Raw genomic sequence first — 24,500 nt, forward strand, 5'->3', positions numbered from 1 at the left:
ATTGAGTTTTAAATGAAACCCCAAATATTTGAGACTTTCCTTGATGGGTTTTGCTTCAAAAGGCAAGTAGGATTAAGCCCTGAAAGGAAGGTAGGCCATCTATCAAATGGTACAAAACCATTTTGTAATCATGTGCTTGCATCTAATGTTTGGGCATACTAATACGGATCATAGGTCAAGCTAAATGATTGACTGCTCATGATTGTTCCCTTGTTCCCATACGTCACCCTAGAGATTTTGCTTTGCCCCTAGTTCAGTGTGACCTCTCATGAGGTCCTTTTCTTCCATTGTTAGGAGGGGCACTAATAAGAGGCACTAATTGATATAGCATGCAAAAGGTAATCCATACTTACCACCTTTTGTGTCTCGCTTATATCCACTTCCATTCTTCGGGTTAGTGTTACTTGGGAGCAGGAGCGAAAGTGGGGAGCGGGAGCAAAACGGGTGCGGGAGCGACATTTTCAAAAGCTCCCGATTTGGGAGTGAATCCTAGAGCGTTTTCTATATAATATATATATTTTTTATATTTTGATACATATATGCCAACAAAAACATGTAGAATGATGAATTAGATATAAAAAACATAAAAAAAACTAGGTTGATCATTGAACCATATAACGTCAATCATCTAGAAGTTATAATCTTCATCAACGACGTCCACAAGTTAGTAATATACAACATATTGAGTCTCATGAATCATGATTCATCAATCTTAAAGTTTCAACTTCAAGCTTTCAAAATTGAAAATTCAATATTTAACATTTATTATCATTGATCACCAAAGTTGTACTTGTAAGCTAAGTTTAACCATTACAAGAAATAATATCTAACATGAAATGAAATGTTATAAAATGAAATGAAATGAAACAACTTTCACAAAGCATCATATTCATAATTCAGAATCATTACCAATGAGTTATAATTGCCAACTTCAAACTTCAAACTTAAATTGTCATATATTGTTTACAAAAAATATCATAATAAATATGAAAGAGTCAACAGTTATGAAAACTACTAGAAACTAGAAAAGACAAGTAAACTGTAAATATATTATCTACTACTTCATGTGGCCCTTGCCACGAGAAGTGTCTGATGTATGAGCAGGTCGTGGTGGTCTTCTAGGAGTCTCCTCCCGCACAAGCCGACAACTAGAACCAGAAGGCACATGCCCTCCACGTGAGGGTGTAGATGGAGGCGGTGACAACAAAGGAACAAGATTCGGAGCTCGAGCACTGCTATTGGATGGTGGAGGTGGCATGGTTGTTGCTTCATCTTCCTCTCTCATAAGTTCCGCTTTCAGTTCTTCAAGATGTATAGTGCCATCCTCCAAATTATCATCCTCTGGGTGGTTGTCCCAAATTTTATATGTTGGATCCTCATAAGCCCGATCACAGTAATGACTCAACAACCTCAAGTTGTAGTGCACATAAACCAAGCTTTTTGCTCGGTTTTCATTGAGTCTGTTTCTTTTCACATTATGTATGAAGCTGTAGGTGCTCCAACACCTCTCTGCAGAAATTTTGGCAAAAGTCCCTGGCCGCCATATGCTTCCCACCATGTGAGAGGATCAAATCTATCTCTATCTTCCATTGTATGGAAGTATCTGCCTAATTCAAGACGCAGATTAGCACATTCCTCCTTGTCAGGTATCAACTTGTCTAATGCTTGCAAATATCCTGTAGATACCTCTTCATCTATATGGGGTTTGACCCTAACCCCACCCCTTGGTGCAGGTTGGCCCAACCAAGATGCAGAGTAGTATTTTGGTGTAAGGATATACGCCAAGCTAAGTTGCAGGAAACGTTGGAGAAGGGTTTGTTTCCGGCCGGAGGCCGTACAGTGGAGTTTCCTCTTCTAACTTGATTTTTCTTGTATTTTTTTAATTTTTTTCGCTTCTAATTTTTTATTGGGCGACTAAAATATCTTCTGGATGCCTCTCAAGTTATAAAAAAGAGAATTTTTTGAGTGGGGCAGGGTAATGTGCCTACGACCCTAGTGTTGATATGCAGTTCATGGTAATGTTAAATTCTTAAAGTAAAAGTGACATTCTTCTTTATTTTTCATTTTCATACTTTTACTAAATTTTTAACATTACCATGAAATGACTCAGGATGCCCTCATTGGATTTCATATGGAGAAAGTAGAATTTTAGATCTCATTCAAAATCCAGCAGACTTATCTGTTTTTCAGGATTTCAGAATTGGGGGGATTGCAATGTTTCCATTGGATTTTGTCATGTACTAGGGTATGAAACTTGTATTTAATCAAGAGAACCAAGCCCTCTATGCAGGGGAGACTCCCAATAATCAAGAGAACATATGGTACTAGGGTATGGAACTTGTATTTAATCAAGAGCACTAAGGTCGTTTGACTATGTAGGAGGAGACTCCCAATCAAGCACGAGACAAGAAATTAGAAATTTCTCATGGCTGATTCATGAGTAAATTTAGAGACTTATAGTTTATGCATTGGCAATTGACAATTTAATCATAATGTAATAAAATAGAATGTATCATATATGCTTTATCATTGCACATATTTCTTAAATGTCCTAATATATATATATATATATATATATGTTAGTTTTAAGTATGTTCTATGCTTAGAGCAATTTATTTCAATTTTCACAGTTATCTCAATATCTTTTCCAGAATCCAGATTAGCAATCACATCAGCATTAAAGTAAACTACAGATAGAACATAAACATAAATTGCAGAAGACAAGCCAAGACAAGAGGACACAAGATGTGGTGCTAGCCAGGGACAAACCCCAATGTGGGGAAACCCTTGATCAATTCTTCTTATATGTTCTTCAATAGTTCAACAGAGAGAGAGAGAGAGAGAGAGAGAGAGAGAGAGAGAGAGTACATTTACAACAAAAGTCAACATTTTGACTAGATAAGAGAATAGATCATCTCTAATAAGATGATACATGAGATTAGTTGAAGACATGCCGCTTCAATTGATTCTCCAAGGTGACTCCTTCACCTATCATTGTGCTGCCTCTCGTCATCATGCTGCACCATGCTGCACACATCATATTGCTGCACTTGTCACTGTGTTGCACTCAATCACTGAGTTGCTCTCATCACAGTGCTGCTCCCATCACTGAGCTGCACCCAATGTTGCACCCATCATGCTGCATCCATCATGCCATTGCACTCACCAGTCTTAGCTGCTTGCTATGGCTTACAACCTAGCAGAGCAGCTAGACTCCTTTAACAGGTCCAAGGTGCAGTCTCCTAACAGTCCTTAAAATCTGCCCAGATTTGACTGCAATTGATCTCCAAGGAAATATCATTTCCTTTACAATTCAGAGTAGCCTTCAAGCCCTAAACAATGACTGAACTATGTCTATGCTCACTTCTTATTACAGTGGCATTCAAGTGGCATACAACAATCCTTAGAACATGATTATGACAGCCTATAGAGTGGCTGATATCCTTCCAGCAAGAGCTCACTCAAACCTCCTACTAGCAAGCAGTTCAACCCTTTAATTTGACCCCTGAAACAGCTCTCAAATGTACACGCTGATCAGTCTCTTTCTTGCTGTGGTTGAGGTTCTTTTGACTGCTGAAATAGGCCTCCTATGACTGTGATCAGACCTTCCTTTCACAGCAGCTATACCTCTCCCTTAATGGCTGCTAGGACTCTCCTCCTACTGCGGCTAGAACATCTTTTAAAGACAACGTTTAGGGCTGCCTTGATTTAGATCAGCAGTTTAGGCAGTAGGGCTTCCTCATGACAACAAAGTCTTTTACAAGTTAAGACCTCCTTTGGTTGCAAACGTCCTCCTAATTTCTGCGGCTAGGGCTTCCTCTAGGGCTCCTTGGATAGCATTGAAACTCCCTTAGACAGAAGACCCTTTTCTTGGCTGCGTTGAGGGCTTACACTTTTACTGCCCCTCTTGACTGCGGCTAGGGCACGTCCAAGACTCTTCCTTCTCATGGCAGCGTTCAGATCTAGGGCATGCCTTCTCCATGACATCGTTGAGCTAGGGCATCCTCTCCATGACTGCGTTTTAGGGCATCATCTTCATTACTGCGTTTTAGGGCATCTTCTCCATTAGGGCAGCATTGTCTTCTTAGGATCTCTCCTCCCACCAAAACCCAAGACAAGTGGAGAGGAAGAGATCACAAGAAGTGTGTGTGCAAATGACCTTCAAGGCACCTCTATTTATACTAAAACGTTGAGCACAAGTGGGGGCAATTTGGTTGCTGGCCGACCTTGACGAATTGTCCCATAACACAAATAAATTCATATCTCCATGAATACTTGTCGGAATCGGATGATCTTTAGATCAATCCTACACCTCTCGATGAGAGGGATCCAAGAAAAATATCAGTTGTCATTAATAAGATGACCCACATGGAGTTTGGCCCTAGTTGCCAATTTTAACATATATATATGTATATATATTGCGTTTCCCCGTTTCCAAAATTTGAGGGGTCACGTTTCATACTTGTGCTCGTTTCGGAAACTCGTACTCGTTTCCTCGTTTCGTGCAACTTAGACGCCAAGGCATGTAGTGGAACATTAAGTTTATCCCACCGTATACACACATAATAGTGAATTAGTTTATACAAGTTGGGATCATTTTTATGAACAGTGTCTTTTATTTGCCCCAACATTGTATCCATCTGCTCATACACCTCGCCAATCACTGGTTTATCTGTATCTGCAAACCGAATCATGTGATAAATGGGCTTGTTGAAATCCAATACTTGCCTCACGCGTAACAAAACATACCATCAAGAGCGGTCTCCTCCACCTGTTCAAAACCTTGCCTGTTAGCTGCATTTGTAGCCCTTCCTTTAATACTTGCCAGTGTGGACTTGATACCATGCTAGCCAATGACTCTCTTACCTTCAAAAGGCGCCTGAAGGTGGGGTAATAGCTACCAAATCTAGTCCTCGCAATCTTCAACAACTCCAATCTTGAGTGACTGTGGAAAAGGCCATGGGTATGGCTATGATTTGTAATAAATTTTATCATTTCTTTGCCTCTCTTGTACAAATCACCATTCCATTTGTATTGTTCGTTTTTGTTCTTAACAATATCATGCATCAAAAGTTTCATTGTGTGAACCAAACACCCAGACCAAAATATGTTGGGGTATTTATCCTCAATAATTCCTCCCACTGCCTTACAATTAGGAGCATTATCAGTGATGACTTGGATGACATTGTATGGCCCAATACGGTCAGTGGTTTCAAGTAATGGTTCTGCAATGTTGATGCCAGTCTTGAACTTGTCTAAGTAATCATATGCTGAAAGAAAGATGGCACCACTAACAGACACAACAAGAACACTTATCAATGGCTTGCCTTTTACATTTGTCCATCCATCAGATACAATGGACACCTCATGGTTAGTCCAAGAACTTGTCGTTCTACTCAAAGAATGTGATATTTTTGCTTTTTCATGATTAAGTCCAACGGTTCTAGCCTTGTCATACCCAGGGCTTTTGTATCCTTTAGGGGCATCATTTATGGCAGAAACCATTTTGTGCTAATAAGGTGAGCGAAGAACATTGAATGGTATCCCACATGCATAGACAAACCTGTAAACTTTTGAATCCACATCATTCCTACACCCTTCATCAAGGAAATCTTATATGCTTCTACGCCTTAAACTTGGTGACCCTATGCCTCCATATCCACTGCGTTGGGAGGATGCTGAAGGAGTTCTTTGTGCATGTGATTATGAGCTTGGTTCAAAGAAACCATTTGATTTTTTAGATTTGTATTGGGCTTCATCCTCTTCCCTTATGTATTTGGCTCTATCTGCTGACACACCTATACACGTTTTGATTCCTATTTGTTTATCTCCATCCCATGGCCTTTTCCCGCAGAGGTGCTTTCTGGCACGGGTGTATGAACCTTTGTAATTATTGTTGCAATGGGGGCAATGAAATTTAGTGGTTCCAACCCCTTTCCCTGCTTTAGGCCTATTAACATATTTCCACAATGGAGTTTGGTCTTGTTTATTTTTTTGAGATTCATGTTCACTTTCCTCTAGCTCCTCCTCTCTGGGGTTTTTATCAAATCCACTATGACCCACTTCTTCACCCCCCCTCTTCATTTTCAACCCTCCTTTTCCTACTCTCCAACACCATAATAACCAAAAAAGGAACCAAGAGGAAGAAAATGCCAAGAAATATAACCATGATGTTTGAATCTGCAAAAAAATGGAATGGGAATGGGAGAAATTTATTTATTTAGTAATGAACATAAAAAAAAAATTGCTAGAATAGAGCCTACCTCTTTGGCCTCCAATCTCCCCTTGCTCCTTGCTTTCTCTTGCTCCTTGGCACTTGCTCTCTCCTTGCTCCTTGCTCTCACTCTCACTTGCTCTCTCTTGCCCTCACTCTCTTTTCATCCTCACTCTCTCTTACTCTCCTCTTGCTCTCACTCTCACTCTCACTCACACAATTTCTAAAATAATGAAATTCATTGGAGGGAGGGTTTAGTTATATACCCTCCCTCTCTCCCTTTCCTCCTTTTTTGTTTTGTTTTGTTTGTTCCATTTTTTCTTTATTTTTTATTATTATATCTTTATCTTCTTTCTTTAATTTGTTTTCTTTCTCCGACGTATTTTATTTTTTCCGCGCGAATTTTTGAGTGTCGCTCACTCCACCGAGAGCGTTTTTAATAGCCCGGGAGCGGTTGGGAGCAATTGCTGCCGACCGCTCCTGGGCTATAAAAATTGCTCCCGGAGCGACACTCCCCAAATCGGTCCGGCAATAGGCAAGGAGCATAATTATTTATTTTATTTATTTATTTTCTTTAATTTCGTGTTTTCTGGGAGCGTGCTCCCGAAATCGCTCCCTTTTCGGGAGAGATTTCAGGAGCGCGCTCCGTTCCCGCTCCCGAGTCGCTCCCCCCTGGAGTGCGGATTGGGAGCGGGATCGAGGGGGCACTCCCTCGCAACACTGCTTTGGGTTGATTGTCATTGGCACTAGGATTGGCACCATATATCCTCATCTCTGAGTCAAAGCCTGATGAAAGTTTGCGCGAAGAGGTTGACGCAACTGAAAGAAAGATAGAAGCTTATGAAGCCACAAATGAAAGAAAATAAAAAATGCAAAAGATGGCTGGGACATTTATCAAGCAATTGGGAAAAATCCTAGCATGAGATCTACCCCTGTCATTAGCCATCGCTAAGTTCCTAAGCATTTCATGCTCTATCTAAAATAAAGGAACTTATGAATGCCCCAACCTCGATAGTGATAAACTGCTACATCTTTAAGGGCTTTTGGAAAAGCTTAAAGCAGGGTAGGTCACCTAAGCTATGCAAGAAAGAAAGGTAAATGCTTAAAGTAAAAGGCACACCTAAGGGGTGGAAAAAGCAGGCTGAGGAAAGGGTTAACTAATCCCTCCATGATTGCCCTGTCTTCTCATTATTATATTCAAGATGTTGGACCTCCTTAAGGTGTTACCATGGCCATGGCCATCTTCCTTGAAGTCTTTCCCATTCCACGACCACATTTATTATGTGCACCTATGGATTGATGGGTCCACCTGTGAAATGCCCCTCCCCTTAGGAGTTGGAAGCACCTAATAGGGATAATTGCATAATCATCCCTAACATTAGTATGGTAATTAGAAAGACATTTGAAGGCAAGGTTTCTGTGAAGTATTTTTGTACCCCTAACATTGAATATGGTCCATTATGATACTTTAATGGATTTTGTTCCTAATAAGATTGATCTCACTTGATCTCGAGTGTATGTTTCAGGTGGTTCATCGCTCATGCAACAAAGATCCCTTGAGGGATTGCTTGAAACCTCTCTAGCAGAGTGAAGAGAATGTCTAGCCCACCTTTGAGAGCACATATGACATTGCAACCCCAATGTTTCCCCTTCTAAGATGATCATTGGGCTTTGAAGAGCCTCTGCATGGTTGTATGCCACCTACTACAACTCTAGATGTTGAAATGCTGAGCTTAGAAGCCAAGGCATTTGCTTGACTGATGATGTGCCTGGATGGATCCAAGATCACCCCAAGTTGGCCTTATACTTGTTTGATGGATGTTGTCCAGTTCCAAAGCCCAAATGATGATGGAGAACACTTAAGATGGTTTGGAGGCCTAGCACACCAGATGCCAACGCTTGATCTTGGGGTTGCCATGTCACCCACGCATAACTTAGGATGGTGATGTCAATCTTCCTGAAGACAATGACTTGGTGGAGGAGATGTCACTTGGAGATGTACCTCGACACTTTGATGATGTCCCTGTAGGCTTCTAGGAGAAGCTATTTAGTCTTCCACCCTTTTCATTCAACTCATTCTATCATTGATCTCACCGTCTTTGACTCAACTGCGCAATTGAAAAAAGGCACTAGTCTAGTTGTGGGATCACCTTTTAAATTTCTCTTTTCCTTATTACTTGGTAACTAGGGTTAGGGTTTGGTTTAAATTTACATTTAATAACATTTTTGTTTCTATGTTGTTGTCCTTTAGCTGTAAAGTGCATTTGTTCTCTAACATTTGTTTACCTAAAGTTGACCTATGACTTGCTTACCTCCTTGATAGCCTTTACGCCTTTGTTGAATCTAATAATTTAGAGACTCTTTCTTCGTTGTTATATGCTTGCACATGCTATAAATCAGCATATTATAAAAACCCTAGCTTATAACAATTTTACTTTATTTTATTAGGGTTGGTAGAAAGTGTTCTTGAACATTTTTAACTCTTATCTTGGCCTTCAAGGCTTTGCTTGTACCTTTTCCCATAACCATTAGACTCTTGTCACCTTTGAACACTCTTTTTTTGAATACCTTTCTTGGTGATTTGTTTGCAAACTCCTTAGAGAGCTATTTGGCTTGGAACCCTAGTCGTCCAACCTCTAAGTCTTGCCAAGGAAGCCTCCCTTGTGGGAATAACATCAAACCACTAAACGATGGGAGAAAGGCCGCTAAGGTGACAGTGGTCGTTGATCTCTTTGTTGCTATAAGACCTAGATTGTTTGGTGAGGCTTTGTCGCAGGTTTGTTGGATTTCCCCTTCAAAAACTTAAGTGTCTTTTGATGCTAAAGAGGAAAGTTGCACATTGTTGATTTTCCTTTAACCCAAACAAGCTACCCGATTACTACCTTGCATATTCCTTGTAGTAATAGTTAATTATCATGCAAATTTATTGAATAAAAGACAACTAGGATTTTGGCATGTAAAATAAATATAACAATAGAAGCATATTAAACACAAATTTCACACATGCACACAAAGATTTCCAGCTTTTCAAAATTTTACTGTTTCATTAAAGATCATCTACAACATAAAAGGGTTGCCTTCCTGGGTTAATGGTCCTCTCAGGAAAAATTACATACAACAATAAGCCTGGAATTTGATCTAGCTGATAAAACCCTTGATTTGGATCCTTCCCTTGGTGTCCCTTGCACTCTTCCTCAAACTCTACACATTTGAATGGAAGTCCTTGTCCACTCAGTCATTGAAATCTCACTATCTCAATGTGTCTTCTGCTCAAGATATGTGTTCTCCCTTAGCCCAACCTTCCTTTTATGATTTTGAGTTATTGACCAAATCCACAACCCTCATCTCCAAAGTGATTGATGGTTGAGATTATATCTCAACATCATTAGAGATCATCAGTTGCAATTCATCTAATTGAGTAATGCAATTAACATTGGCATTTTGTTGGACCAACTTGCTTAATCTTATAAAAGCCAACTATTTTAATTGTTAGAGTAATTGCTAAGGTTAAGGGTTAATTAGGTGACTTCCACATGCCTAGACACACAGTCCTCTGTGGAAATACTTGTCCAAGCTGCTCCCATCAACATGCCCTCTTAGTGAGGAAAGCACTTCTTGAATAACCACATTGAACTGGTTGTCCCTCCAATCCTGTCACAATATCTCGTGCATTGTCCTTCACAATGGATTTCCTCCAAACCTTTTGGTTTGTTGCCTCTTTCATGAAGCTACTCATCAATGCCATCTAGTTTGGAAACTTCTTCGGAGGCTTGCACTCCTTGAATGCACGAATAGGAGCCTCCACATGCTCCTGAGCATCCCTTAGTATCTACTCAAATCACCTGGTTCTCGTGACAAAATTGGAAGGAGCTGCTAACTCCTCCCCAGTTGAAGGTTGACTCTCGCCTGTGCATGCTTTTTTACCTTCGGAGCCTCTTGCTCCAAGTTCTCTTCGAACTTAATAGCTTTGCTCACAATCGTCTTCCTCTGCATTGGCATGAAGATTTTGTAAGCTTTTAGGGTCTCACTGTACCTAACAAATATTCCTTTCTGTCCCGAAGGCTCCAACTTTGTCCTCTTCCATAGGAACATGGATGTAAACTGGACAACCAAAGTTTTTTAGGTGTCCTATCTCTGGTTTCACCCTAATGAATGCCTCCTGTAGAGTCATGTTGCCCAATATCCTGTGAGGACTCTTGTTTTGCACATATACTGCGATGTTAGACCCCTCTACCCAAAGAATCTCTTGGTTATGTATCATTGCCTTGGTATAATCGATGAGGGACCAATTCTTTTTCTTCGCAACCCCATTCTGCTAAGGGTTGTACGAGACTGTCATGTCCCTCTTGATCTCTGCATCCCTGTAGAAATTCTTAAAGTGGTTTGAGGTGTACTCTCACCATTATTTGACCTCAAGACCTTGATCTTCTTGTTTGTCTAGTTCTTCGCCTATTTCTTGAACTCCTATAACCGAATGAAGGCCTTATTCTTGGTTTTCATAAAGAGGATCTAGGTTTTCCTAGAATGGTCATCAATGAATGTGACATAATGCTATGCTCCTTGTATTGATGCCATTGACATTGACCCACATATATTTGAGTGAATAAGATCCAAGATGCCCTTGGATGTACTCTCGATGCTCCGTAAAGTAGCTATGGCATTCTTGCCAAGTTCACATCCTCCACACACGCCATGCTACTTAATGTTGAAATTTGGTAGACCAATGATATTCTCCCTCAAGATCGACAATGCCTTGTAGTACAAATGTCCAAACCTCCTTTGCCATAACTCACACAGGTTGTCAATATTATGTACCAATGCTTGAACATATTTGCTCATCAACTTGTAGATGTTGCTCTCTCTAACCTTGAGAATATTGTTGTGTCTAGGATAGAATCCTCTAGACGAATGGGCACTTGCCCATTCTTGACTATAACCACATATCCTCTTACCTCAATCGTTGACACTGAGAGTAAGTTCTTCTTTTTAAATAGCACATGCTTGGCTTCCAACATCCCACCTGACTGTAGCTGGAACTTAATTGTTCCAACCCCCTTCACTGCACACTGGGCACCATTAACAAGCTCCACATGTAATTATGAGTATCTCTCCATCAGACTGATAAATAGCTAAGGGTAAGGGTCAATTAGGCGACTTGCACACACCCAGACACTTAGGCATTTGCGAAAATACTTGCTCGAGCTACTCTCATCAACATAAACATGAATTAGATCTATTTTCACAAAAAAAAATCTGTTCTTCTTGCTAGATAATTTGTTAATGTTCGTTGAATGACCACAAAAGTATGTTGATGGGATTGAGGAGTATAATCAATATGAAGATAATGTGGGAGTGCAAGTGCAACTCCTAGATTAATAGATGCTCAAATTTCTTTTAATGTTAGAGGAATTGGCAATCTAGGACAATAAGCATCCAAGTTGGATGACCAAGTCTTGTTAAAGGTTTACAAATAAAAAATTTAGTTGCAATTCATGCAATGGTGCAACCTTGATCTATTGGTCGTGTTTTATAATTCATCAAGGTGGAATTGTGGGTTAAGCAAAGGTTAAAACTTTGACCCGTGGATGCATAAAACCTTGCAAGGAGAAAGAACTTGAGAATTACCCTAATCACATCATAACCTATATTGTGTGATTGATGTCAAAGAGGTGTATCTCAAAACTTTGATGCCATAACATTGGCGTGAATCTATTTTTAAGACAATGAGATGACTCTTGGTTTCATATTCCAAGAGGTCCATTGGCCTTTCATATTCCAAGAGGTCCATTGGCCTTCCATATTCACTAAGCTATTATTTCTCTAATATTTACAAATTATTTACAATGACACATAAATCTCGAAGGATTATATGTCCAAGATTCCCCCCCTTAAGCCAAAGGGGTGTTTGTTATTCCAAACAATGTTCTGAACATCTTACACTTTTCTCTTCTAAGCGCTTTGGTGTAGATATTCATAATTTGTTCATTTGTGGAACAATGGTCTTAAATGAATAGTCTTGGCCTCTACATAATATCGAATCAAATGATACTTTGCATTAATGTGCTTGGTTGAATCATGGAATTTGGGATTCTTGGCCAACTTGATTGCAAAAGCATAGTCCATTAGAAGAGGAGTAGAATTCACTTGTTTCTTTTGCCAATGTTCAAGTATTTTCCAGACGCACACAATCTCTTTCGTTGGTTCTGCCTCTTTTGTGGAATCTATTGGTTGACTGTTTGTGTGACCTCCTAAAGACAACTACTGATCCAAGAGTTATGAGATAGATTGAAGTTGATACTTCATTTCTCTATCCCGATGAAACCCTGAATCAAAATATCTCTTGTAGTTTTGAACTCTTTTTGTAGCAGACCAATGTCCTGCACTAGGTTTTTGCATAAACTTGGAAAGAATCCAAACAACAAATAAAATATCTGGCTTGGTGGTGGTAAGGTAGATAAGACTTTCCACTTGCCATGTGTACTTGGTTGCATCCTCAAATTCATTCTCTTCTTCTGATGTGACCTACGAATTCTGTTCCATTGGAGTAGAAAGAGGGTTACATTTAGCGATGCCAAACCTCTTTAACAGTTCTCCAATGTACTTTTGGGAGATGAGCAAACCTCTTTAACAATTCTCTAATGTACTTTTGGGAGATGAGCAAACCTCTTTAACAATTCTCTAATGTACTTTTGGGAGATGAGTATGTACTTTGGATGTTGAGCCACTTCAATGTCCATGAAGATGTCCTAAATTTGTCATCTCAAACCCCTTCTTCAACTCTTTCTTTATGGATGCAATATAGCTTTCATTGTTCCCTATCATCAATAGACCATCTAGATACACTACAAGATATACAACAAGTTTGCCAAATTTCTTGACAAACAGAGTTGCATCATCAAGACTAATGTGTTTGAAATTCAATATCAGAAGATGCTCGAATAAAATATTCATACCACACTTCTATGCTTGTTTTAGCACATATAAGGATTTGATGAGTTTACATACTTTCTACTCTTGTCTCTTCAAAAGGATCATTCTATAATAAGGTGCTACGGTCTGGAGTGGGCTGCAAACTGTGTAACAATGCTTCATTGTGGGAACACATCAGGGTAGGTGGATCTAGGTGCTAGTTTACATAAGCTAATCTGATGCAGCATTGGAAATGGATCAAGTACCCTAGGATCCATCTTAGGTGAGCACATATTTTGAACTTATGTATACGGCAGGCACCCTGGAATATTTTTGGGTTAGCACTTAATAAGCACTTAGGAGGTCAAAAATCATGGCATTATTTTAGGAGGTCAAAAGGAGTATAATGCGCAATAGACGAGTTAATGTCTCAGGACTAATGTTGTAAAGCTTTTAGGGCTAATGATATCAAAGAAGTGGATAGGTGTAATTGTGTTGAGTGGAATGTATACACATAGGTGTGTGTACATAGTTTTATTGTTGGATGTGGAGTGGAATGGGAGTAGGTTTGATTGTATAGAGTAGAATGTTGGGCATGCAGGGAGGCAACTCACTTGGTTTAGTTACTTAATTCGATCTTAGGGTGGAGTGTTTGATTTGATAGATTGAGTGCTTATAACCAGCCTAAACATGTAGGAGGAATCTCATTTTGCTGACTGGATTGATCTATAAGAATCCCATCAATAATCATAGCACATACTATGCCTTGATCAAAGTACGTCAAAGATATCAATCATCTTGGTGGTTGATAGTGTGAGATTTTAGGTAGAGATTTGGTGGGATCATATAATGTATCACCAATGTGGTGACCCACGAAGGTTTTGTTTGCTCTTTCGTCGCAGGTTGATTAACTCCTCTTCCTCCCACAGTAACTTCGGTTTACGTTCTTTTCCTCCTGGTGGAGATGAGATCATGAGAAAGGAATAGCATTGAATCTTGAGAATGAGTAATTGGAGTTAACTGGCCTAAGCGAAGCTCAGGATTATACCTTACTACCTTATAGCTCTTTGAGGGGAAGAAAGAGAAGGACCGCAATTTCATTTTTACTTTCCCCAACATAGCAATTTAGTGCCAAGTGTTGGCACAAGATTCCAATTTCATTGGCTTTATTTTCCTCCAAGGTAGACAGTTGAGTGTGTTGCATTTTTCCCCTCGTCAATTTGAGCATATGAGGTAAATTATTTTTCTCCCATGCTTCATTTGGTTAGACACACAATAAATTTTGGCGATGATTTTGTGCCAAATGTATTCTCGAGATTGGTTGGCAAGTGCAGCAAGAGTGTTTGCTTCTTGCTGCTTCTTTCTCATGTGTTTATCATTCTTCTGTCACTTTCCTGCTTTGTATTTGTCTTCTTTGTATTCCTGCATTGTCTTATAAGGGCTAAAAGCATGCTTTCATAGCATTCTAGCCTTTGGTGACTGGTGGTTCCCTTTTTAGATTCTCAGATAAGTTGCAGCAACAATTTCATGTTGAGTTATTCAACATAGAGTTATCGTGGCAAGTCTGTTAAGTAGAAACAATTTTCTCACTCTAATAGCAAGGTGCATTGTCCTCCCATTATCTGGTATCCTTAACAAGTTGGTAGATTGATCTATATTATCACTGTAAGCTATGGTGTTCTTTTGGAGTTCAAACCAATCTTCACATGCAATTTGTTGTTTGACTTACATGTGCGTGCACATCCTTTCCCATAAGTCTGTCATTCTTCACTATGGGTAGATGAATTGGTTTGTTGTCTCATCCTTGTGGCATCTGTATTGATCATTGTGTTACCGGTCTGAATTCCCATGTCTATCCACAACACTCCAAATTGTTAGAAAATCAAGGGCAAAGTAGATTTTCTTACTTGTTAATTACTTGTGAGAATTAATCATCTTTTCTTTGTTATTTATTGTTACTTCTTCATTAAGCAATTACAAAAACTATTCTTGCAAGATCACAAAGAAATAAGAGACACAAAGATTTAGGGTTTCAAGCTAGGGAAAAACCAAACAATCTTTTTCTTATTGAATCAATTCAAAATGAGATCCCACCTGAGTCCAAATAACATTCCAAGTCAGCCGTTCTCCTCAATCAAAGTCACAAACTTCTTCAACTTGATGATCGGGATCTCTGAAATTTTGGCTCAACTGTAGAGTTAAAAACTCGGTCCTATTATAGACTTCAAAAGACTTCAAACTCGGCCCTATTGCAGACTTTAGATCCTTGCTCTTCACTTAAATTCTCAGCTCTATTACAGACTTTAGATATTCAACCTTGTCACAGATTCTTGGCTCAGTTTACCAACATCAGATACTTGTAGATGTAATGTGTATGGAGTAGAAATTCAGATTTCTTTTTCTTTTGTTCTTTACTTCTTTTCCTTCTTAGAATCTCGACTTCCTTTCCTTGCAGAGATCAAACTGTCTTGTGATTGCTTGTATGTCATCAAAAGGTTCGAAATGGAGTGTATATATAGCTGTTCAGTAGGATGTGCAAGAGCCATATTGGCGACTTCATTGAGAGAGGCTCGACTTGGAATTTTGACAAACTTTATTAACTAAAAAATAATAAACAAATTTTTTTCTTTTCAAATGTCAAAACAGCATGACTCAAATACATATAGTCTTGACCCTATTGATTTTTAAAGCATGAAAAACATGCTTGATAAAATAATAAAAATAAAATTTTCATTAAGAAGGCCGATACTAGTTACATTTTCCAACACAGATCATGCTAGTCTTGCATAACAATCTAATTTGCTAGGGCTATCTCATTATAGTAATCCTCTCTCCTACAACTATGAGCCGGCCAACTCTCTTTGTCTTTGTAACTTCTGTAATTCATGCAACGTTCCTTTAGTGCTTCTTTGCTACTCATCCCCTTCGGGCTTCCATACCTGCTCATTTCTTTGTCTAACTACACTCATTTGGTTTATCCACCACCAATTTATGATATCTTCTCTTCTCAGATATCGTGAGGGCAACGAAACCTTCTGATTGAGACATGGAAACATTCTCTTTCAAGTCTCCATTCAATAAAGTAGTTTTCACATCCATATGATGAACTTTCCATTTATTCTGTTCTACCAAGGCAAATAGTGTTGGATGAAAGTTGTCATTGATGTCAAAGGGTGAATGGGTTGTTGTTGAGTAATGTTGTCATTGATGTAAAAGACCAAATCTTAGGGATGATGCCCTAGCTTTGGGATGATCAAAGCATGTGAGAATAAGCCCCAAAGTGCAAAAGGGTTTAAACCTTCAAATTCAAATCTGATAGTCAAAAGAAAGTCAAGGAAAAGGTGGTCAATGCCAAAGCAAATTCAATGAAGGATTATATCATCATGTAGCCCTCATCAAGACCTTTCCAATGGTATATGGCACTCCCTCTAACTCCTCATGGTTGAAGATAAATATTTTTTTGGACTTTTGATGCTCCGTTTGGATACCCTATCTTTGAGTGCACTATTACTCCATTTACCTAGCTCAAATGGAAGCATAACATACATGTTTGGAAAGCTCATTCCGAGACCTTTCCAGCGGTATATGGAACTCCCTCTAACTCCTCACGTTGAGGAGAAATGGTTTTTTGAATATTCACTATACATTCTGCCAATTACACAAGCCAGTCCGGCCAATGGACGAATCGGCCCAACAATTGGACAAGTCGGTCTAGTCTAGATCCCAAATACACCATATATAGGTGTGAGGAGGAGGCATTTTAGCAATTTTTAAAAGAAAATTCGGATCTGTTGAAACAAGTGAAGAAAAGAAGTATCTAGGGTTTATATCTCATGAATTGTAAGTGAGGAGATGTTGGATTGGGGAGGCTATCTATGGAAGGACTTTTGGCACATTTTTAAAGGATTTTGGCATAGTTTTTGAAGTTTGTTTTGGCATCATTCTTCTAGAAGTTTGGTGCATATCTTGAAGTTATTCTTGTCGAAATTTGGAGCAGATCTTGAAGTTATTTTTGTAGAATTTTGGAGCAGATCTTGAAGTTATTCTTGTAGAAGTTTGGAGCAGATATTAAATTATTCTTGGAGAAGTTTGGAGCAGATCTTGAAGGTATTCTTGTAGAAGTTTGGGGCAATTTGAAGCAGACCTTTGGTGCTTGTCTTGTACATGTTCTGGAGTAGTCTTTATTACTTGTTCTTGTAGAAGATTTGGAGCAACTCTTGTTGACCTATCCCTAATTCTTGTGTAAGTAGGTCTTGTAGCAGACTTGCAACAAATTTGAAGTAGGTGTTGTTGAAGAAGTTGTGAGACAGAATTAAAGGTCAGTGTAAGCGCACCTATAGTTGCATTGAAGGTCAAAATTAGAGTGACATACTTATTAGAGCAGATCTGAAATCGAACCTATTTGAGGAGAGATAGTAGTGATTGAATGTTGTTGTAATTGGGTCATTGTCCCTGGTATGGGAGCCCAAGAAGTTTTTATTTTATCTTTTATTCTATAGGGTGGCAGGGTGGTGCTAGGGAAGGAAGTTGTAGCTTCCTTCAGGAGGTTGTCGCCTCCTTCCAGTTGTGGCTAGTAAACTAGAATTTGTAGCTTCCATTGTAATATAAATATATTGTTCATATATATCTTGTGTTCCTTTGATGTGATATTATTGTTTAATTGTTTTGATACTTAAATTGTTGAAATTTATGAAATACTAATTCACCCCCCTTCTCAGTGTTTCCAACAAATAGAGTGCGGATGATGGCCCATTTTGTTGTGGGGGCAAAAGTCTCCCCATAATTAATGCCTTCTTTCTGTTTAAATCCTTTTGCCATGAGCCTTGCTTTGTGCTTGTCAAGTGAGACATTTGATTTGTAATTATTCTTGTTGACCCACTTGCATCCAATTGGTTTGGTTTTGAATGGAGGATCCACGGACTTCCATGCCCCATTCTTGATCAAAGTTTCATACTCCTTTTCCATTGCTTCTTTCCACTCACAAGAAGCAATTTCTTCAAAGGAAGTTGGCTCAAAATTAGTAGAAATTCAAGTCATAGTTAAATGAAACATGCATATCATCTACATCACTTGAATTAGTATTATGTACATCATCTCCATCTTGTTTGGTATAACCTCTGGTTTCTGCCTTTCCGATGTCATCATGACAAACACGTTCAAGTGTTTTAATGAGCCACTTTGGTTGACATTGCTGAGATGGTCCAAGTTCTTCCATTGATTGGGATGATGTTGCATCAAAATTCAACCTTGCAATCCTCTCAATCACATCATTCAAAGGATATTCTTGATTTGATGAAGTGTTTGGAACTTCATGAGGGGAGATGGTACTTCAAGTTCCAATTTTCAATTTTCAAGTTTTGAATTTCAACTTGTTTGTAGGCTAAATCTGCCCCCTTCTTTTTCCAATTTTTTCTTGCGTTTTCCATTTTACTTAGCTACATTTTTTTTTCAACTTGCAGAGTTATTTCCTTTGCAAATTTCAAACATTTCATCAACCACCATGCCCCCCAAAGCCAAGGATATTACATGGGATCATTGCGATATGATTGATGGCAAAATGATCTGCAAATATTGCCTAAAATCTGTTGGAGGGGGTCATATTCACATGTTAAAACAACACTTGGCTGGGATAAGAGACCAAGTAAAGCCATGTAAAGCGCCAAATGAACTGATAGGTTATATTAGGGCAAAATTCCTTGAGAGGTTTGAGAAGTTTGAGGAGGATAACCTTAGGGATTAGGCTGTCCAAGTAGAAATTGCAAGGAAGAAAGAACTTGTACAAGCCATGTGGGTAAGTGGGTGTAAAAATTTTGAGATTCAAGACTCTATTTCTTCCACCAATGTTCATGATTCCTTCGGTTATGTTCCTCCTACCCTTGGTCTTACAATCAAGGCCAACAATCTGAAGGCAAAGAGAGGATGAAAATCAAGAGCTTTTCACACCTTTCCTCACCACTGCCTCTGTTAATTCCACTTCCCCCCAACCGAGTCTAACTCAACCCACTTTGGATAACCATTGGAAAAAGAAATACAAAGAAGCTTCTTTTCAATACATTGCTAGATGGTGGTTGATGCAAATATCCCTTTAATGCTGCCCGCTTACCTTATTAGCAAGCTAGGTGGGACTCTATTATATTTGCAGGAAAGGGCTTCAAAGGCCCATGTAAAGCGCCAAATGAACTGATAGTTTCTATTAGGGAAAAATTCCTTGAGAGGTTTGAGAAGTTTGAGGAGGATAAAGTTAGGCATAAGGCTGTCCAAGTAGAAATTGCAAGGAAGAAAGAACTTGTACAAGCCATGAGGGTGTAAACATTTTGAGATTCAAGATTCCTCTATTTCTTCCACAAATGTTCATGATTCCTTCCGTTATGTTGCTCCTACTCTTGGTTTTACAATCGAGGCCAACAATCTAAAGGTAAAGAGAGGATGAACATCAAGAGTTTTTCAAACCTTTCCTCACCATTGCCTCTGTTAATGCCACTTCCTCCCAACCAAGTCTAACTCAACCCACTTTGGATAACCATTAGAAAAAGCAATACAAAGAAGCTTCTTTTCAATACATTGCTAGATGGTGGTTGATGCAAATATCCCCTTCAATGCTACTTGCTTACCTTATTACCAAGCTAGGTGGGACTCTATTATATTTGTAGGAAAGGGCTTCAGAGGCCCTAGTATGCATGACTCAAGGGAAAGTCTTTTGCAAAAAGAGATTTTTTCCGTTGAAGAATATTTGCCTGAGTATAGACAGTCATGGACCAAAACAAGTTGTTCTGTGATGTCAAATGGATGGATTGATGGAAAGAAATGCATTATCGTTAATTTCCTTGTTTCTTGCCCTCAAGGAACCATATTTTTGAAATTAGTTGATGCATCTAATATGGAGAAGGATGCAATCCTTTTATTTGAGCTTTTGGATGAGATGATTAGGACAGTGGGGGAGAAAAATGTTGTGCAAGTCATCATAGATAATGCCTCAAACTATTTTCTTGCTGGAAAGATGCTAGAGTCCAAATATAGGACCTTATTTTGGACCACGGTTGCAGGGGAGCAGCTCCCCCCCTCGAACCTGCTCCCGAAGCGCGCTCGCTTTAGGAGCGACCCCGGGAACGCGCTCCCTTCATGAGTGACCCCGGGAGTGCGCTCCCAAAATCAAATTTCGGGAGCGACCCTAGGAGTGAAATTTTCGCTCCCTAGCCTTTTTTGCAGTAACATTCCAAATGCAATTTTTTTCAAAGAAACAAATAATTTTTGAGTGGGGCAGCCTAATGATCAAGCCTATGGCCCTAGTATTGATATGCGGTTCATGGTAATGTTAAATTTTCGAAGTAAAAGTGACATTCTCCATAATCTTCATTTTCATCCTTTTACTTAATTTTTTAACATTACCATGAAATGACTAATGATGTTTGAGAGTGGTTCTGACCTCATTGGATTTCATATGGAGAAAGTAGAATTTTAGATTTCATTCAAAATCCAACAGACTTATCAGTTTTTCCGGATTTCAGGAGTGGGGGGATTGCAATGTTTCCATTGGATTTTGTCATGTATTAGGGTATGGAACTCGTATTTAATCAAGAGCACCAATCCCTCTATGTACCTTATTGTTAGTGACATTGGTTTTCAAACTCCTCTATCATTTCCCTACTAAAAATGTACCATCACCCAAGCAAAATCTTGACCTGACATGCTATGTTTTTTCTATCTTATGTTAATGCTTAGAGGGTGATATTAATGACAAAGATCCCTATACAGATCCAGAGGCAATGACAAAGATACCTCTAGATATTAATGCTTAGAGGGTGATATTAATGACAAAGATCCTGATTTTCCAACAAGACTAAAAAGCTAGACATTTCTCGTGACGGCAAGAGGCCTAAGCATTAGCAATAGATAATAGATTTACTTGTCTTTTCTAGTTTCTATTAGTTTTTATAATTGTTGACTCTTTCATATTTATTATGATATTTTTTGTAAACAATATATGACAATTTAAGTTAGAAGTTTGAAGTTGGCAATTTGTTAAAATTGGTAACTAGGGCTAAATTCCATGTGGGTCATCTTATTTATGGTAGCTGATATTTTTTTGGACCCTTCTCATCGAGAGGTGTAGGATTGATCTAAAGATCATCTAATTCCGATAAGTATTCATGCAGATATGAATTTATTTATGTTATGGGACAATTCGTCAAGGTCGGCCAACAACCAAATAACCCCCATGTGTGCTTAACGTTTTAGTATAAAATGAGGTGACTTGATAGTCATTTGTGCACGCACTTCACTCTTGATTTCTCTCCACTTGTTTTAGTGCAAGAGAAGTCTAAGAGGAGGAAGCCCTAAAAGCAGATCTAGAAGGAGACCTTATTCGCAATAAAAGAAGGATGCCCTAGCCGCACGTCTTGTGAAGGTTTGGCTGCAGTTCAAAGGGAGATCTAGCACGGTGAAGGAGGCCTAATAGCTGTCCCTAAACACAGTCTTATCATACCCTAGATGCCCTTATCTTTACGCTGTTTGAGACAACCCTTAGACGTTGGAAAAGAGATACCTTAACCGCAGTTAAGAGGCTCCCTAACTCGTTGTCTAAAGGATGCCCTAACCAGCAAAGAAGGTAGGGACAACGTGGGTGTCTTAGGGCTATTGGAGTCTCTTGGTGATTGTGTGGATGGTTGTTTTATGCTACAACCAAGCCGAGTTTGAAGAAGGGAGCACACAGGTCTATGAGGGCAGAAAGAGGTAAGGTATGATTGTTTTGGAGGGTTGTTAGGGTGCCGTAGAGATCTGTGGTAGGCTGCAGGTCTAGCCACTCCAAAACAGGGCTGTGTGTAGGCTTGAGAGGCTGCCATATGCCCAGAACAACAACATATGGAGGCAATACTTTACCTTGACTAGGCCGCAGTTATTTGGAGGCTGTTTGTGTGGGTTGATAAGGATTGTTGCAACGTGCACATGCCCTAACAAGGAACAACAGTATTGCAACAACAATTGTGTAGTGTGTTGGGTCAAAGTTTTGACACAGTTAGCCCTCATCCTATATAGACTTGGAGCAACATAGCAAGATGTATAGTGCACATAGGAGCAGGAATGAGTACTTGTTGTACAGTGCAACATAGTGCACATAGGAGCAGCAATGCATAGAATGATGTACGGTGCAACATATGATGGTGCGACATGGTTTAGATCAGTGTTGTTGGATGTTGGAGCAGCAATGGGACAACATGGTAATGATGGGCATATAGCAGCAACAAGAATGCATACAACAGTAGGATGATGAGGTATTGCAGCATCAGGATGATGAGGTATTGCAACATGCATTTGGGTGCAACATAGTGCAATGAAGAGCTCAACATAGTGTAGCAATATAGTGATGGGTACAGTCATGATTGGTGAAGCATGATGAGATGCAGCATAGTGATGATGGGTGCAGCATGGTGCAACACAGTGAGGTGCAACATGATGGTGAGGTGCAGCACAATAATAGGTGCAGCATGGTGATGGAGTCACATTGGAGAATCAATGGAAGCAACATGTCTTCAACTGAGTTCAGCGACCTCATGTATCATCTTCGTAGAGATGATCTATGCTCTTATTTAGATAAGTCAAAATGTTGAATTTTGTTGTATATGTACTATCTCTCTCTCTCTCTCTCTCTTTGCTGAACTATTGAAGAACATATGAGAAGAATTGATCAAGGGTTTCTCCACATTGGGGTTTGTCCCTGGCTAGCGCCACATCTTGTGTCCTCTTGTCTTGGCTTGTCTTCTGCGATTTATGTTTATGTTCTATCTACAATTTACTATTATGCTGATGTGATTGCTAATCTGGAAAATATATTGAGCTAATTGTGAAAATTGAAATAAATTGCTCTAAGCATAGAACATACCTAAAATTAACATGGTATCGAAGCTGAGGTGAAGACAAAGCCCAAGCAAGAGTGAAAGAGCAATCACCGAAAACAATTGGGAAAAGGACAAAAGGCTCAATGGATTCCTCATCCCTCTTCAAATTTGCCAAGGGTGAAGTCGAAGTAGAGAATATTATTAGAATGATGCAGCGGAATCTTTTGATGGCCTACCTAAAGATCACCTCAATGGGAAGTCCGGATCTAAGGGTGGAAGGAAAGGCATGATCCCCAAGTATGAAGAATCAAATGTGGTTTCTGATAAGATAAAGAGCATTATATTATATTGGCTCTCTCCTCCAGACTCTTTGGGAATCTGGCTTATTGATTGTAGTGCTTCAAGGCACTTCATCGAATAGAAGGGTGCACTCTCTAATTTGGTAGAAATGGAAACAATCGTGGGATTATACTTGGAGTCAATGGCACCTATCCCGGAAAGGGTGTAGGGAATGTTACCCCTCAATTGAATGAGGGTAACTCGATTCATTTATAAGAATCTCTTTATGTACCTGATCGCAAGAAGAACCTGGTGTCCTTTTCGGCAATGGAAGTCAAAGGTTTCATGGTGGCATTCATCGATGGAAAGGTACGTGTTTGAAAATAGAATTTTCAAAAATGCTTTTATCCTTGAGTTCAGGATTGGCAATTTGTATCAAGTTGTAGGATGGTCCATTAGGGACCATGTCAGTTGACACATCTCATCTATAGCACTGGAGGTCTGCTTATTATGGGGCCCCGCCTGATGTGAGTCAGATGGTGACAGGGATGCCTGAATTCAAGAAGAGCATGAAGGTACATGTTCGAGATGTACCGAAGGAAAATCTGACAAGGGGACCATTCCCCTCATGTAGCAGGTCCACAGAATTGGAACAACCTGAGGGGTTTGAGATTCATGATCGGGAAGCTCATGTGTGTAGGTGGAAGAAAGCCCTCTTTGGCTTGAAGCAAAACATCCCAAGCTTGATATGAGAGGATCGATAATTGTTTGATGAAGCTGAGATTCATTAGGAGTGAAGCCGATCCAAACCATAGGTTGTGGATGATAGACCTCTCATACTGGCACCTTATGAGGACGACCTCTTTTTGATAGGTGCAGACCCTCTCATTTGCAAAAGTAAGAGGGAGTTGGATTCTGGATTTGGAATGGTGAACTGCAAGCTCGTGACTACCTCAATGGATCTTAACTTTCAGAAGTTATGTGGTAAGGATGCCAGACCTGATTTGGGAAATGCCTCTGAGTTTCATAAACTCATTCTAGCATTGATGTTCTTGGTGAACTCTCGTCCGGATATATGTTTTGCAGTTAGCATGTTGAGCTCATATATGGTTGAGCCTCACTAGATTGGTGCCAAGAATCTTCTGAGATATCTTCGGGGCACAATCTCTCATGGATTGAGATACACTGCCAGAAATATGAAGTTGTATGACTATTCAAATGTTGACTGGCAGGCAGTGTGGAGGATCGCTAGAGCACTTCTGAGT

At 39.4% G+C, this 24,500-nt stretch overlaps 1 protein-coding gene across 1 annotated transcript in view; it reads left to right on the forward strand.

The window, feature by feature from the left end:
* The window catches only part of SWAP70 (Pleckstrin homology (PH) domain-containing protein), a 192,994-nt gene that overhangs the window by 57,979 nt on the left and 110,515 nt on the right, over nt 1-24,500 (forward strand). The window lies entirely within an intron of this gene.

Source organism: Pinus tabuliformis, chromosome J, assembly GCF_031772625.1.
Source record: "Pinus tabuliformis cultivar Carrire ecotype Pingquan chromosome J, CPIR1, whole genome shotgun sequence".
Lineage (NCBI taxonomy): Eukaryota > Viridiplantae > Streptophyta > Pinopsida > Pinales > Pinaceae > Pinus > Pinus tabuliformis.